General features: G+C 45.3%; 1 pseudogene; it reads right to left on the bottom strand.

The window, feature by feature from the left end:
- Positions 1-346: 346 nt before the first annotated feature.
- Positions 347-14,763, bottom strand: LOC115668211 (uncharacterized; annotated as a pseudogene).
- Between the last annotated feature and the right edge of the window lie 211 nt (positions 14,764-14,974).

Genomic DNA, 14,974 nt, shown 5'->3' with positions numbered 1-14,974 from the left:
CACATAATGCATAACCAAATCTACTTACAGACAACACAAAACTAGCACATTTTAGTCTACAACTCAACATCTAGTAGAAGGCACTGCACAAGCATTTTTTGGTCCACAATTTCATAGTTAACCACCAATTATAGATTCTTGAGTGCATGAAGGTTATTAGATATCAGTGGAAGATTGGCCTAGTGAAACTTCAACAGCATTTCTTCCTTTTGTTTGTGCCTTGGAAATGAATGGACCTCCAATGTCAATAACTCTATCACTACCTGACATCTGCAATAGAAAAAAAAAACATATGAACTTGCTTTTCTTTTCAATACACATATAAAACATCAGACATAGATTACCCTTAAATAGGAATTTCCAGTAGCTTCCGATATGAAAAGTCCATATCCTTTGTCTTGCCTAAAGAAACAAAATGAGCACAAAACATTAATCACAATATATACAGGGTATGAAAATAAAATTATGCATGATAAAGCACTAGCATGTGCTCTCTCCTTCCTAATGATAGTAGAGTCCTTATTAGATGGTCTATTGGCTTGTGAACTAGCCTCCGCATCGCTAGTCCCATCAACTTTCTTTGATTTTCCTCTTCTTGCCTACATGTGAAAAAACACAAGAAATACCAATGATATCATTCGTGATAACCCAACAAAAATCTTATCAGCAATTACAAAATTGTCCAATAAGATGTACTTTGGGTGGCCTAGATGTCGTACGAATCTTGCATGTCTTCTTGTTATGCCAATAGTGAAGGCAATTTGAACATCGCATTTGAACTTCAACTTTTGTCAATTTCTTACCGTCATTACTTCGTAGGGGTGTGCAACCGGACCGGGTTTACCCAGAAACCGAACCAGCCACCCGAAAAACAGGTCCGGGAACCGGTTCCATTTTTTGGGAACCGATTATAACCGGTCTGGTTTCCGGTTCCAAGTAAAAATCGACCCGGACCGGTTTTAGAACCGGTTTTGAGATAATGTACAAAAAAAGTAAAAATCCTAGATCACGTTACCTTATCCAGCTATCCAGTCTGTCTCTCACGGTTTCTCTCTTCTCTCTTCGCGACCTCCTCTGTCTCTCACAGTTTCTCTCTTCGCAAGCGCCTCCTCAGTCGCTGTAAGAATGCAACCCAGCTCGTCACCTGCCTGCGTGTTGAAGAGGGCTAAGGTTCGGTCATCTCGGCGTCCGTACCGTGCGTGTGTTTTTTCCGCCTTTTTGGCTCGCCGATCCGGTAGATCTTTGACTTTGAATCGTTTCATTACTACCTATATTATTTTGCTGGAAAAAAATGAAAACAGAAAAATGAATTAAAAAAAAAATAGGTTCTCGGATAGACCCTGAAATTGGACCGGAAAAACAGGGTCGGTTTCAAAACAGGGTCCAGGGAAAACAGGGTAGGTTTCAAGTTCCAAAAATTGGAAACCGGTTATAACAGAGTTAGTTTCAGGTTCCAGGTCTGGACCCAACCCACCCTGAAACCGATCACCCCCACTACTTCGCTCATCCTTATCCTTGATTCTATTTTTCTTCTCTTTACCCCTTTCCTTCTGTAAGGTGGGGGTTTGATTGGCTCAACACTGACTTTGGGCCATATTTTTTCCCCATTCACGACTGGGAAGGGAAATTGATGACATTTTTCATAAGCATCTTTCTTAAAGCAATCATCGACATAATCTTTGATGTCTAACTTCATGAAAGCAATGCAACATATGGCATGTGTTGACACCTATTTTTAATTTGCCCAAAATTAATTGCACAAAATTTAGGAGTTAATTTTGTTTAATTCCTAAAACAAAAATATTTCAATTTAAATATATTGCATATAGAAATTAGGCACATTTTGCATTAATAGAGTCTATTAGAGAAGATTAAAAAAAAAATTCGAGTCGGGCCGGGTCGGAGCTGGGCCGACCCGGCCCATTTCTTTTTTTCCTTTTCCCCCCGGGCCCGGCCCCTTTTTCTTTTCTTTTTTTTCCCTTCGCGCGGGCCCGGCCCGCTTTCCTTTTCTTTTCTTCTTTTCCCCCCCTCCGCAGCTGGGCCTGGCCCGGCCCAGCCCTTCTTCCTTCCTTCCTTCCCCCTGCGCCGGTCGCTCTCTCCTCCCCTGTTCTCCCCTGTGCGCGACCGAAGCGTGACGCACGGCGGCGCCGCTCCTCATCGTCGTCATCCGGTCAGAGGAGGCCCAGGCGAGCACGCCGACGGGACTGGCATTAATGGCCAGTCCCGTCCTCCCCATTTCCCCTCTCCCTTATCCCCTCCTCCCTCTCGGTTCTCTGCACCCTCTCTGCACCGGCCCCCCCTCTGCTCTGCTCTGCACCGGCCTGCCATGGCCGCGAAAGTCGCGGGGCAGGTAGGCCGGTGCAGGCCATCGTCATTGCAGACGTAACGAAGCCGGGGGACGCCGTCGTTCGCCCATAAAAACGAGAGAGAGAGAGGGAGCCCCGGTCGGCCATTTTTCAGAAAAAAAAACAGAGATAGAGAGAAGAGAAAGAACAGAGAGAGAAACCGAGAAGATAGAGGAGCCTCGGAGGGTCTTGCAGGTTCCAGCCGGCCTCGTCGTCACCAGCAAGCCGATCTGCAACTCCCGGAAGCAGCCCCGGTCGGCCGTTTTTGAAAGACAAAGTGAGAAAAGAGAGAGAAAGAGTGAGTTTAGAGCGTACCGAGATCACGCCGGAGTACGAGCGAGAACCAGCAGCGTCGCCGTCGCCCCCCCGACCAGTCGGAAGCCTCCCAGACGCGCCGTCGACCGGTGAGTCGTCCCCCGGCCCGAACTGCTCTGTTCTCCCCTGTTTTTGCTCCCGGTTTGGCCGGGACCCGCGCCGGCCGTTTCGCGTGAGTCCCGGCCCATACCGCCGTCCCCCGCCGTCCATGCATCATCGTTAAAGGTAAGAACAGGTTTCCCGAGGACGGCGGGGCCTCGAAATAGGTCGGAATCTCCTGTTTTTGGTCGCGCACGCCCGGTGTTCGACAAAATGCCTCAAAGAGGCCGGTTTTTAATTCGGTCGCCGGCCGGCGAGCGGCGGTCAAACGACGACCCAGGTGGACGGCGAGGCTTGGCGGTGTTCCTAGAAGCCGATTTGGGGGCGGCGCTGGCCTGGGTCAGCCGGCGGACGGCCAATTTTGGCCTCTCCGGCGCCCCCTCCCCGCGGGTCTGTATATTCGGGTCGGATTCGACCCGAATCAACAGATCTGACCCGGGTCAACGCCCGGGTCGGATCCGTTGACCCGGGTCGGTTCCGACCCGATCCGGATTGACCGATCCGACCCGGGTCGAATCCGTTGACTCGGGTCGGTTCCGACCCGGCCCGGATCCGCAACCCGACCCGGTTTAATATTATATTAATATTTTTATTTTATTTTATTTTTTTAAAAAAATTAATTAAGAAATTTTAAAAAAAAAATTTTTTTTTTTGTTTTTTCTTTTTTTTTATTCTGTACTATATATATTTCGAAAAAAAAAATTTCAAAATTTTTTTTTTAAAAAAAAATAGTTTTTTAAAAATTATTGTGTGATATATTCTAAATGTTTAATTTATTGTAGTATTATTGTGCATATGTTTGTCTTGTTTAAATTAGACAAGCCTGAGATTGCGCGGTAATATTTTGCATGTTATTTTTATTATCGCTGTATTATTATGCATGTTTTTAATACAATCGCATGAGTTGTGTTTTGAATGTCATCTGACTTAGTTAAGGTTAGAACCTTAGGCTGCATGAATTGTTGTGTTCCTGACCGCTGATCGTTTCTGATTATGCACTCGCTTGATCACCTCACATGTTAGGAGAAATGTCCTAAAATCAATCCAAATTGCCTGACAAATGTTTTTAGAAATGAACAGGGTAAAATGGTACCGAAAGGGCATTAGTTATCCAACTAGTGTAACCAAGTCCCCGAACTCATTTAATCTCTGGTTCGTAGGAATAGGGTGATTCTCCCATCACCCTATTTGGGTTTCTAATCGACCCACCCCAAATCGATTAGTGGCGACTCCTTGATATAAACCACTTGCATGTTAAAAACTTAAACCCTAAGTCGCGATATGGTATGGGCTTGGGAGAGCCCGAGTTAAGTCCCGAACCTAGACTTAGCACGTATCAGGTGAGCCCCCCCTTTTTTTGCATGTTCGATAACAGGGCTCGGGAGTTCGGTCGCGACAGACTGGCGACTCCGCTGGGGACTTGCAATTTTTAAAGTGGACTTAGGCCAAAAAAATTTTATCCTGTTCAAAATGATTTTTGTTTGGCAGCAAGGACTCAAGGTACGATACTGACATTAAGGTGTTATTTGTTCTTGCAGGTTCGAATTGATTGTTTATAATTTGTTGTGCATGCTTTAATGATTTAGCACTACACCGTTGCACACACAACCACGCTGCCGGACCTGGGCTGTGATAGGGCATTTTAGGATGGTGTTAAGAAAGATACAACCTCGAACGCGAGCCCGCGATGTAGAGGTTGCCTTTCTTTTCCCCGAAATTTATTTCTAAAAATCGTAAAGAAGTATCTTTAGCCGCTATTCGCGTAACTATAAGATATTCCTTTCGATTTGGCCGAGGTTAAAAGGACTTGACACCAACGCGAGGCTGCGACGGTCAGGCACCCTTTTAATTTCATTTTGCTGAGCCAGTCTAGATAGAAATCGAACCTCACTCCTCATGTGCATGTTGTTGCGATTGCCATGGTTCAAGGAAAGGTATATATATTTTATCCCTTCTCATTTTTTATATATATACGGTCTACTTATTCAATTGATTTGTTACTGTTAGGCCACCCGTTGATTGCAGTCTATATACCAGGGATACGCTTATTGCGGAGCTTATCCGTAAAAATAAGCGCCTCCGAGAGACCGTGATTTCTCCATCGTTTATAAAATGAGTATCCGGGAATGGCGCCCTTTTGTTAAAAACCCTGTCTTTTATATTTCCCTGTATTTATGTTTAGGGGTTTTGGTTATCTCCTGTAAAAATGTTTATGGGTTGTACAAATGTTAATATAACTCGGGCCGTTTTTTATGCTTTAAATAAAAAATTTTGCCCCTTAATGACACCATCGCGGCCTTCGGCCCAGTGGTATCCGGGGATGAGCAGTAACGGTCCGAGGCGACCGGGGTTCGAACCCCGGGGATGCCGCCTGTAATGTTAATATTAATAAAAACCCTTTTTGCTTATTTTTTCTTTGCAAATAAAGAAAATATGCAATAATAATATGACTAAGTCATAGAATGATTTTTTATTGGGCATTATACTCACTCATATCAGCATTTTCGCAGGTAGCTACAAAAAATGGCCGAAGAAAACGTCCGCCTCAATAACATGGAAGATGAGATGAAAATGGTCCTTAATGCGATCCAAAGTCTCACAAAGCAGGTGGAATCCATTCATGGCAAGCTCACACCTACGCCTACAGCAGTTGAGGTGGTGTTATCACCACCGTCTACCGGAAAAGACAAAGCCTCCGTCAGCGACAATAAAATGCCCCCACTAGAGGACGATCCGCTTCCCCTTGCTATTAGGAAACCTGAACTTGAAGTTGTACCAATGACAGAACAGGACAAACGCCTTGCAAAAGTCGAGGAGATGCTGAAATAGTTACAAGGCCCGCAGAATGCTGTCCCACTTGACCTGTCTATATACAAACGGGTCAAAGTACCAGAAAAATTCAAGATGCCGGAATTCGAGAAGTATGACGGTACCTCATGCCCCAGACATCATTTGCACATGTATCATGTGCGGATGACCCAGTACGTTGACAACGAACCCCTCATGATTCAGACCTTTCAAGCAAGTTTGACGGGGTCAGCCTTGATATGGTATATGTCGAAAGATGTGGATACTTTTAAGTCTTGGGATGATGCCGCTGATGCATTCCTCAAGCATTATCAATTCAACCTCGACGTCACCTTTACTCGTGACGATCTGGAACGCACTGAAAAGAAGAAGAGTGAGTCCTTCAAAGAATATGCCACCAGATGGAGAAACTTGGCCGCCCAGGTTACCCCACAACTCACTGATCATGAACAAGTGAAGTTGTTTATAAAGTCTCTTCCATATGAATACAGACACCGCCTGGTTGGTGCCACTGCTGAATCCCTTAATCGTCTTGTTCCTGTGGGCGAACGAATCGAAATGGGATTGCGTGAGGGGTGGTTTACAGACCCCACTTCCACAAGCAAGAAACTCGGCATGAAGAAGGAGAAAGAACCCCTGACAGATGCGGATGTTGCATATACCCAAACCGTTCGTCCTTCCCCAATGATTCAGATGAGCAGTGGACATCAACCAGCCTCAGGCCGCAAACCGCCCCAAAGGCGAAATAATAAAAAACAGTTCACGTCACTCCCTTTGCCTATGTCTCAGATCCTGTCTATTCTCCTGGAAAAGAGGTTGCTTGCTAAAGAGCCAAAGCGTGAAAATCCTGAGCGTTTCCCCAACTACGATCCCTCCAAGGCATGTGACTATCATTTGGGTGAAATGGGACATTCTGTCAATGACTGTGCTGTCTTAAAAAATAAGGTCTAGAAATTGCTGGATGCAAAGATGTTTTCATTCCGCAACGCACCACCCAATCAAGCAGGAGGCACGGATGTCGTCATTGAGTAAACTGTAGACTCAATTTCCCTCCTTTAGAATAGAGGCATATTTAATAGTTTGAATCCTCATATGTATGAGCTTTTCTTGCTTTCTAAAGTCCCAGTTGTTTTCTAAGATTCCCAGTTTTCTGAATTTGTAATTATGCTTGGAATTTTAGTATTGCAATTTCCATTCCAACAAATGTAATTCGCCTGAACTATTCAAAAGAATTACAAATGTTTTGTTTTGAGGGCCTGAGGAAGTATTCCAAACCGGCCCGTTGATGATATCCAACCACGAAAAGGAAAGTGTTCTGAGGCCCGGGCTTCCTCATGCTTCCTTGTCTCTAAGCTTTTGAAAATAAAACAAACGTTTTATCATTTTTCAAAAGGACCGAAAAAGAACGGTGGTGAAAAAGCATGCATGCTCATAGCCCTGTTTGTCTTTCTAACTCGCTCACTTCATGTCTCAGAGCATACTCCCTTTTGATTTATTATTACAAATGGGACATTTGGAAATGACACAAACTGAAGAGCACATCAGCCCCTGGTAATGATCGCGGACCAACTCATCTGATAAAAGCAGTCCAAGCGAGGATCATCCAATCTTCAAATGAAGCATGGGGCAAATCTCATTATTACCAGTGGGTGATATCAGCCCCAGAGAATCAAAGAGAATGCTGAGCAATCCTTGACTCCATGATGAGCGAAACATCATTTCGTACAAAAGTCGGGGGCAGATCAAGAAAAGATTACCCCTTTTGAAAGAAAAAGGTATGTCTTATTCCTTAACAAATTTTGGAAATGAAATTCCATCCCTTTTCTTTTGCAGATAATGAACTGGGGAACATGCTAGACTCTGACGTGCTAGCGAGCCGGATAGAGCACCAATGTTGGGACCTCTCGAATGAAACATGACGAAGAAGTGCTTAATTGGAAGAGTAGACTAGGGGGCATGCGATCTCCCAGTCCATCAAAAGGGGTGTATTTCGTTCTTAAAGTTCATCCACTTTAGCATAGAAATAACGTATCTTTTCCTTTTACATAGGACAAAATTGAGTAAAGAACACTCATGGTGGCAAGTCTAACCGGAAAGGTTTTCGCACATGACAAAATGGCGTCAAGGCCGATCCTGACAACCACGGAAGTTTTGATGGCAGTCACGCCCATATCGGTCAAAAACCTTTAAAGCAGAAATTAGCTTTGCTGCGAAGATCCCCATGCAAGCAATTGCACATGCCTGTGCAGTCAGGAATCGGAGCATTCACGAGAAACTCCTCAACATGTTGGAACCGCATTGACACAGCATGCGCTGACAATAAAACCCTCTATTCGGAAGCATCCCTAATTATAGAGGATTTCATTCGAGCTTCGAGACCAAGAGTATGGAGGAGCAGACTGAAACAAAGAAGGCTGAACAAAGTAAAGAGGAGAAAAGACTCTGCTAGCCTTGAAGGCAAAATGGAAGAAGGGTAATTTGTATCGTTCTCAATTTACCCTCAATCCTCTCATTTCTAACATAAGCTCCTGTTTTTGTTAGGAGGAATTATCGACATCCGAGGAAACTCAAGGAGTTGTCAGTTTGATCTCAAATGAGGGGAATCACGAAGTGTAATGTTGTATCGTTCCCAATTCCTGTCCCTCAAAGAGCCGTTCATTAACACGGTCTTTCTTATTGCCTTACAGGTTTGTCTCGTCGCCATTGCAGCACAGGTAAGTATCTCTTTCCCTAAAAACTCTTCTCATAAGAGTAGAACGAAACAAAGGAAGAGGAAACATGTTAAAGCAAACAAATGTTTAACCTTCCCCCAAGTGCATTACATGTCTTTTGGAAAGAATTTCGCAGGGTAATTTTACCTGTTTAATTCACCAATTCCCTATAAAAATTTTGACAATTCGACGAATGGTGTCGAACTACTCCGAGGTATTGAACGAGGTATGTCAGGATGATGAGAGGCAATCCTTAGCCTATACACATTCTCAAGTACCAAACCCATGCAAGATGAGCGAAAATGTTTCACTTCTACAAGGTAAAGGGGTTTCTCGCATAAGGTACGGTAGCCAAAATGACGAGAGGTAGTTCATTTCTCTGCCCCATACACTACCATTAATCCTTTGCTTGACCATTTGAGCCCATACACTTGGAGGTTCTTTTAAATCACCCCTGTCAAGAATCACCCCACATTGGGGCAGCTTGAGGTAAATCAGCATTATAGGGAGAATTCAAATTCAGAAGGAGCAAGAAGAGCATCCCTCCCTTTCGATCACCGCTCCCGTGGCTTCGGCCTCGTCGTCTTCACAGGTCCGGCGGTCCTCGACGGAGTCTTCCAAGACAAGCACACCATCGACGGCCGGTCAATCGAGGCTAAGAGGGCTTTGTCAAGAGAGAAGCAGCAAACTAAAGCTTGTCCAAAATGCCAACATCTTATTGATAACAGTGATGAGCAAGACAAGAAGGATGAGGAGTTTGTAATATCTAAAATTTTCTATGATCATCAGCTGCAGCAACTCACACAAGGTGAAAAGATGAATAGAAATTTTCTTGCTCTCATTTGCATTAATCTTTGAGTGTTTTTATTGCAGATGAACTCTCACAATAATTTAAGTGCCCTAGGATGACGAAGAGCGGTTCTTCTTCTATCCCATACACTCATATCCCTTGCTAGCCCAATTGAGCCGGCGATTTCATTTCGTACCAACCCAGTTGGTGATCATCCCTTACACCGGGGCAAGGTAAAAGTCACCACAGCTTGAGCATCGGGGTCCAAAGTACCGAATCAAGATGAAGACTCCAAGAGCCTAATAACATTGTCTGCTCAAACTTGTTTAGGCTAGTCCTGACAACACCAAAAGAGCAGTAAAAAAAATGCTGAAAACTTGGAGCATGAAAAAGCAGTGTGCCTGGTAAAAGCAAGGCCAATGCCCATGAATAAAAAACAAAGAAAAAGAAAAAAGGAGAAGAAGAAAAACGATGAAAAGACGACCCCAAAGGGTTAAACTTGAGTTCTTCTTCGATACAAATTCCTACTTTAGGAACTCTGTCTTGACAAAGATCTGTCACATGATAGATGAAGATGAAACTATTCTTGAGAAAGCAATTGGAACAGAGATAGAATGGTATCCAGGAAAATGCTTGACGCAGAAGCTCCTCAAGAAAATGTTGTCAAAGATGCTAAAACACGGGATTACCCAGGGAGTTGTCCAAGAGGATCCTAATGATGAAGAAAAAGACAGGTGACAATGCCAAGATGATCACCAACTCTCACCCTTACACACATTTTTGAGCCTAACGATCCTTTCGTTTCTCAACCTGTGAACCGAGCCCACGTTACGTCCATCAGGAAGTCTCTTCTGACTAGGACACTTGAATTAACGTGAAATTTCAAATGTTTATAAACAACGCTCGAGGAAGTGCGAGCAAGACTATTTCTATCTCGTTTTGCAGGGTTCTTGACTTGTAAACCCGGAGATGATTGCAAAATATTTTCTTTCATGGCCTTGACTCGGACAGTCTCCTTCGTTAAGCCATTGACCAAGCCTACATTACGACCCTGAAGAAGACCTCTCAGATTGGCAGCGTCGTACCGCTTGCGAGAAAACTCAGACCCTTGCGGATGTGATAGCGGTCAGATTGAGTGTTTTCGATGTTCCCGCATTAATGGACGGGACAAATAGCCCTTTTCAATGAGAGCGAGTGGAAAGTCCTTTCTGACTGAGGATCCCTCATTCAGCATCTCGAGAAGTCCACCTCCCAAGCGAAAATTGTCTTAATTGACCCTCGGTGGATGTTTGGTGATGCAAACATGGTAAAATTATTATGCATGAACTTTCAAATACACATTCTGGGATAGCCTAGCTTGTCTATCCTTGATGAATGCATGCATGTTTGCAATTACCCTCTTTGACAGGTAAAATATCCTCAAAGACTCAAAGAACATATGACCTTTGGAGCGTCTCCAAAGATGTCACAAAAAATTTTCTTCCGCTCCCCAAGTGGAATTGACACAGCAGCCTTTTGCAGCTCAGAGTTCTAATCCCCAGTGATAGAACATGAAAATTCGGCTGGAGAAGCCCTCATTATCATCACAAAAAGATGCCCGAAAAGATCGGGTATTCAGCAGATGATACATCAAACCTCCGGGTAAGAAATCCCGGGTATTTCATCGATTTCTTTTCAAACTACCCAGAAGGTAAACGGGGTGTTTCTTTGAAAAAGAAAAGCATCTTGACTAGCTGGTCAAGATATTTCATACGATATTCAAGAATAGCCTCAATTGTCTATTTCTCCGATGAATACGTATGTCTTTGCACAAAAAAACTTGTCTGACAGGAGACACGCCCTTAAGAGGCAGGAACGTGCCCAGGTAAGTACATTTTACCCATGCCGGTTCCAAAAATCCAGGTACCTATGATTGTTATGGTACCCCCCTCTGAACATTGGATTGACCCCGTTGTTCACCCTCTGAACATCGGATTGACCCCGTTGTTCACCCTCCTGAGCATGGGACTGACCCCCATGTTCACATCAAATCCTCGGGCGAGGACCCCCAGGTGCTCATCGTTTGAGCCTTTTCAAGCCTTGCTGGCGAGGACCCACCAGGCAAACCAACAAATCCTCGGGCGATGACCCCCAGGTGCTCATCGTTTGAGCCTTTTCAAGACCTGCTGGCGAGGACCCACCAGGCAAACAATCAAATCCTCGGGCGAGGACCCCCGGGTGCTCATCGTTTGAGCCTTTTCAAGACCTGCTGGCGAGGACCCACCAGGCAAACCGTCAAACCCTCGGGCGAGGATCCCCAAGTACTTTGACAAACAAAATCCAGTCAGTCAAGGCGACCGAAGAAAGGTTCGGGTCCTAGACAGGCAAAATCCAGTCAGTCAAGGCGACCGAAGAAAGGTTCGGGTCCTAGACAGACCAAATGAAATCCAGTCAAGGCGACCGAAGAAAGGTTCGGGTCCTAGGCAAGCGATTTTCCCCAGTCGAGGCAACCGAAGATAGATTCGGGTCCGAGACAAATGAAATCCAGTCAAGGCGACCGAAGATAGGTTCGGGTCCTAAGCAAGCGATTTCCCCCAGTCAAGGCGACCGAAGAAAGGTTCGGGTCCTAGACAAAAGCAATCCCCGTCAAGGCGACCGAAGAAAGGTTCGGGTCCTAGACAAAAGCAATCCCCGTCAAGGCGACCGAAGATAGATTCGGGTCCTAGACAAACCATTTTTTCCGTCAAGGCGACCGAAGACAGGTTCGGGTCCTCGACACACAATATCAACTATCTGGAATTACTCTACCCTTCGGCAAGGTAAGTAGCCCCAGGTATGTTTTTATTTGCTTTAGCATGCATCATCTTATATCGCATCATAAAAATGGGACTCCGGTCTCGCCAAAAATAACATTCATTGAACATGCATGGGCCAAATTTAGGTGCCATTTTATCTTTGAACGTAACCTCTGTGAGCTCAATCTCTGCGAGCTCACCTTCAAAGAGGGGCAGCTGTTGACACCTATTTTTAATTTGCCCAAAATTAATTGCACAAAATTTAGGAGTTAATTTTGTTTAATTCCTAAAACAAAAATATTTCAATTTAAATAAATTGCATATAGAAATTAGGCACATTTTGCATTAATAGGGTCTATTAGAGAAGATTAAAAAAAAAATTCGAGTCGGGACGGGTCGGAGCTGGGCCGACCCGGCCCATTTCTTTTTTTCCTTTTCCCCCCGGGCCCGGCCCCTTTTTCTTTTCTTTTCTTTTTTTCCCTTCGCGCGGGCCCGGCCCGCTTTCCTTTTCTTTTATTCTTTTCCCCCCCTCCGCAGCTGGGCCTGCCCCGGCCCAGCCCTTCTTCCTTCCTTCCTTCCCCCTGCGCCGGTCGCTCTCTCCTCCCATGTTCTCCCCTGTGCGCGACCGAAGCGTGACGCACGGCGGCGCCGCTCCTCATCGTCGTCATCCGATCAGAGGAGGCCCTGGCGAGCACGCCGACGGGACTGGCATTAATGGCTAGTCCCGTCCTCCCCATTTCCCCTCTCCCTTATCCCCTCCTCCCTCTCGGTTCTCTGCACCCTCTCTGCACCGGCCCCCCCTCTGCTCTGCTCTGCACCGGCCTGCCATGGCCGCGAAAGTCGCGGGGTAGGTAGGCCGGTGCAGGCCATCGTCATTGCAGACGTAACGAAGCCGGGGGACGTCGTCGTTCGCCTATAAAAACGAGAGAGAGAGAGAGAGGGAGCCCCGGTCGGTCATTTTTCAGAAAAAAAACAGAGATAGAGAGAAGAGAAAGAACAAAGAGAGAAACCGAGAAGATAGAGGAGCCTCGGAGGGTCTTGCAGGTCCCAGCCGGCCTCGTCGTCACCAGCAAGCCGATCGGCAACTCCCAGAAGCAGCCCCGATCGGCCATTTTTGAAAGACAGAGAGAGAAAAGAGAGAGAAAGAGTGAGTTTAGAGCGTACCGAGATCACGCCGGAGTATGAGCGAGAACCAGCAGCGTCGCCGTCGTCCCCCGACCAGTCGGAAGCCTCCCAGACGCGCCATCGACCGGTGAGTCGTCCCCCGGCCCGAACTGCTCTGTTCTCCCCTGTTTTTGCTCCCGGTTTGGCCGGGACCCGCGCCGGCCGTTTCGCGCGAGTCCCGGCCCATACCGCCGTCCCCCGCCGTCCGTGCATCATCGTTAAAGGTAAGAACAGGTTTCCCGAGGACGGCGGGGCCTCGAAACAGGTCGGAATCTCCTGTTTTTGGTCGCGCACGCCCGGTGTTCGACAAAATGCCTCAAAGAGGCCGGTTTTTAATTCGGTCGCCGGCCGGCGAGCGGCGGTCAAACGGCGACCCAGGTGGACGGCGAGGCTTGGCGGTGTTCCTAGAAGCCGATTTGGGGGCAGCGCTGGCCTGGGTCAGCCGGCGGACGGCCAATTTTGGCCTTTCCGGCGCCCCCTCCCCGCGGGTCTGTATATTCGGGTCGGATTCGACCCGAATCAACAGATCCGACCTGGGTCAACGCCCGGGTCAGATCCGTTGACTCGGGTCAGTTCCGATCGACCCGAATCAACAGATCCGACCCGGGTCAACGCCCAGGTCGGATCCGTTGACCCGGGTCGGTTCCGACCCGGCCCGGATCCGCAACCCGACCCGGTTTAATATTATATTAATATTAATATTTTATTTTATTTTTAAAAAAAAATTAATTAAAAAATTTTTAAAATTTTTTTTGTTTTTTCTTTTTTTTTTCTTCTGTACTATATATATTTCGAAAAAAAAAATTTCAAAAATTTAAAAAAAAAAAATCTTTTTTTAAAAATTATTGTGTGATATATTCTAAATGTTTAATTTATTGTAGTATTATTGTGCATATTTTTGTCTTGTTTAAATTAGACAAGCCTGAGATTGCGCGGTAATATTTTGCATGTTATTTTTATTATCGCTATATTATTGTGCATGTTTTTAATACAATCGCATGAATTGTGTTTTGAATGTCATCTGACTTAGTTAAGGTTAGAACCTTCGGCTGCATGAATTGTTGTGTTCCTGACCGCTGATCGTTTCTGATTATGCACTCGCTTGATCACCTCACATGTTAGGAGAAAGGTCCTAAAATCAATCCAAATTGCCTGACAAATATTTTCAGAAATGAACAGGGTAAAATGGTACCGAAAGGGCATTAGTTATCCAACTAGTGTAACCAAGTTCCCGAACTCATTTAATCTCTGGTTCGTAGGAATAGGGTGATTCTCCCATCACCCTATTTGGGTGTCTAATCGACCCACCCCAAATCGATTAGTGGCGACTCCTTGATATAAACCACTTGCATGTTAAAAACTTAAATCCTAAGTCGCGATATGGTATGGGCTTGGGAGAGCCCGAGTTAAGTCCCGAACCTAGACTTAGCACATACCAGGTGAGCACCCCCTTTTTTTGCATGTTCGATAAAAGGGCTCGAGAGTTCGGTCGCGACAGCATGTCTATATAGTATTCCAGAGATATCACAATCCTCACAAGCATAGGTCTTCCCAGCCAAGTCAAACACAAATATATTGCCCCCTTTAACCTCAAATTTATTTCCCAAAGACGCTCTAGCAAAATAATACCTGGACTCTAGTTTAGTCTTCTCCAACTTCATTCTCATCCATGGACAAATTGGATCCATTCAATCAACCATTAATTGGCTTCTCTCTATCATTCTCTCCATCAACACAACTCGTATTTCTTCAAGCATCTCAAGAATGGGTTTTGCTCTCGGTATACAAATGTATCCATTAAAGGTTTCACTTAAATTATTTTCAACCACATGACACTTGGTACCTATCTTAATGAAAGCCCTGCAAAAGTGCTTAGGGTCTTGTCTCATGAAGTCTTCATAACCTTTAGGACACTCCATCTTCAAATCTGCCGTTACTAGGTCAAAATTAGCTTCAAATGTACACCTC

Source organism: Syzygium oleosum, unplaced genomic scaffold (genome assembly GCF_021117445.2).
Source record: "Syzygium oleosum isolate NSW1041296 unplaced genomic scaffold, Sole_v2.1 Sole_v2.07, whole genome shotgun sequence".
Lineage (NCBI taxonomy): Eukaryota > Viridiplantae > Streptophyta > Magnoliopsida > Myrtales > Myrtaceae > Syzygium > Syzygium oleosum.
This window is presented reverse-complemented; position numbering and strand designations above follow the sequence as displayed.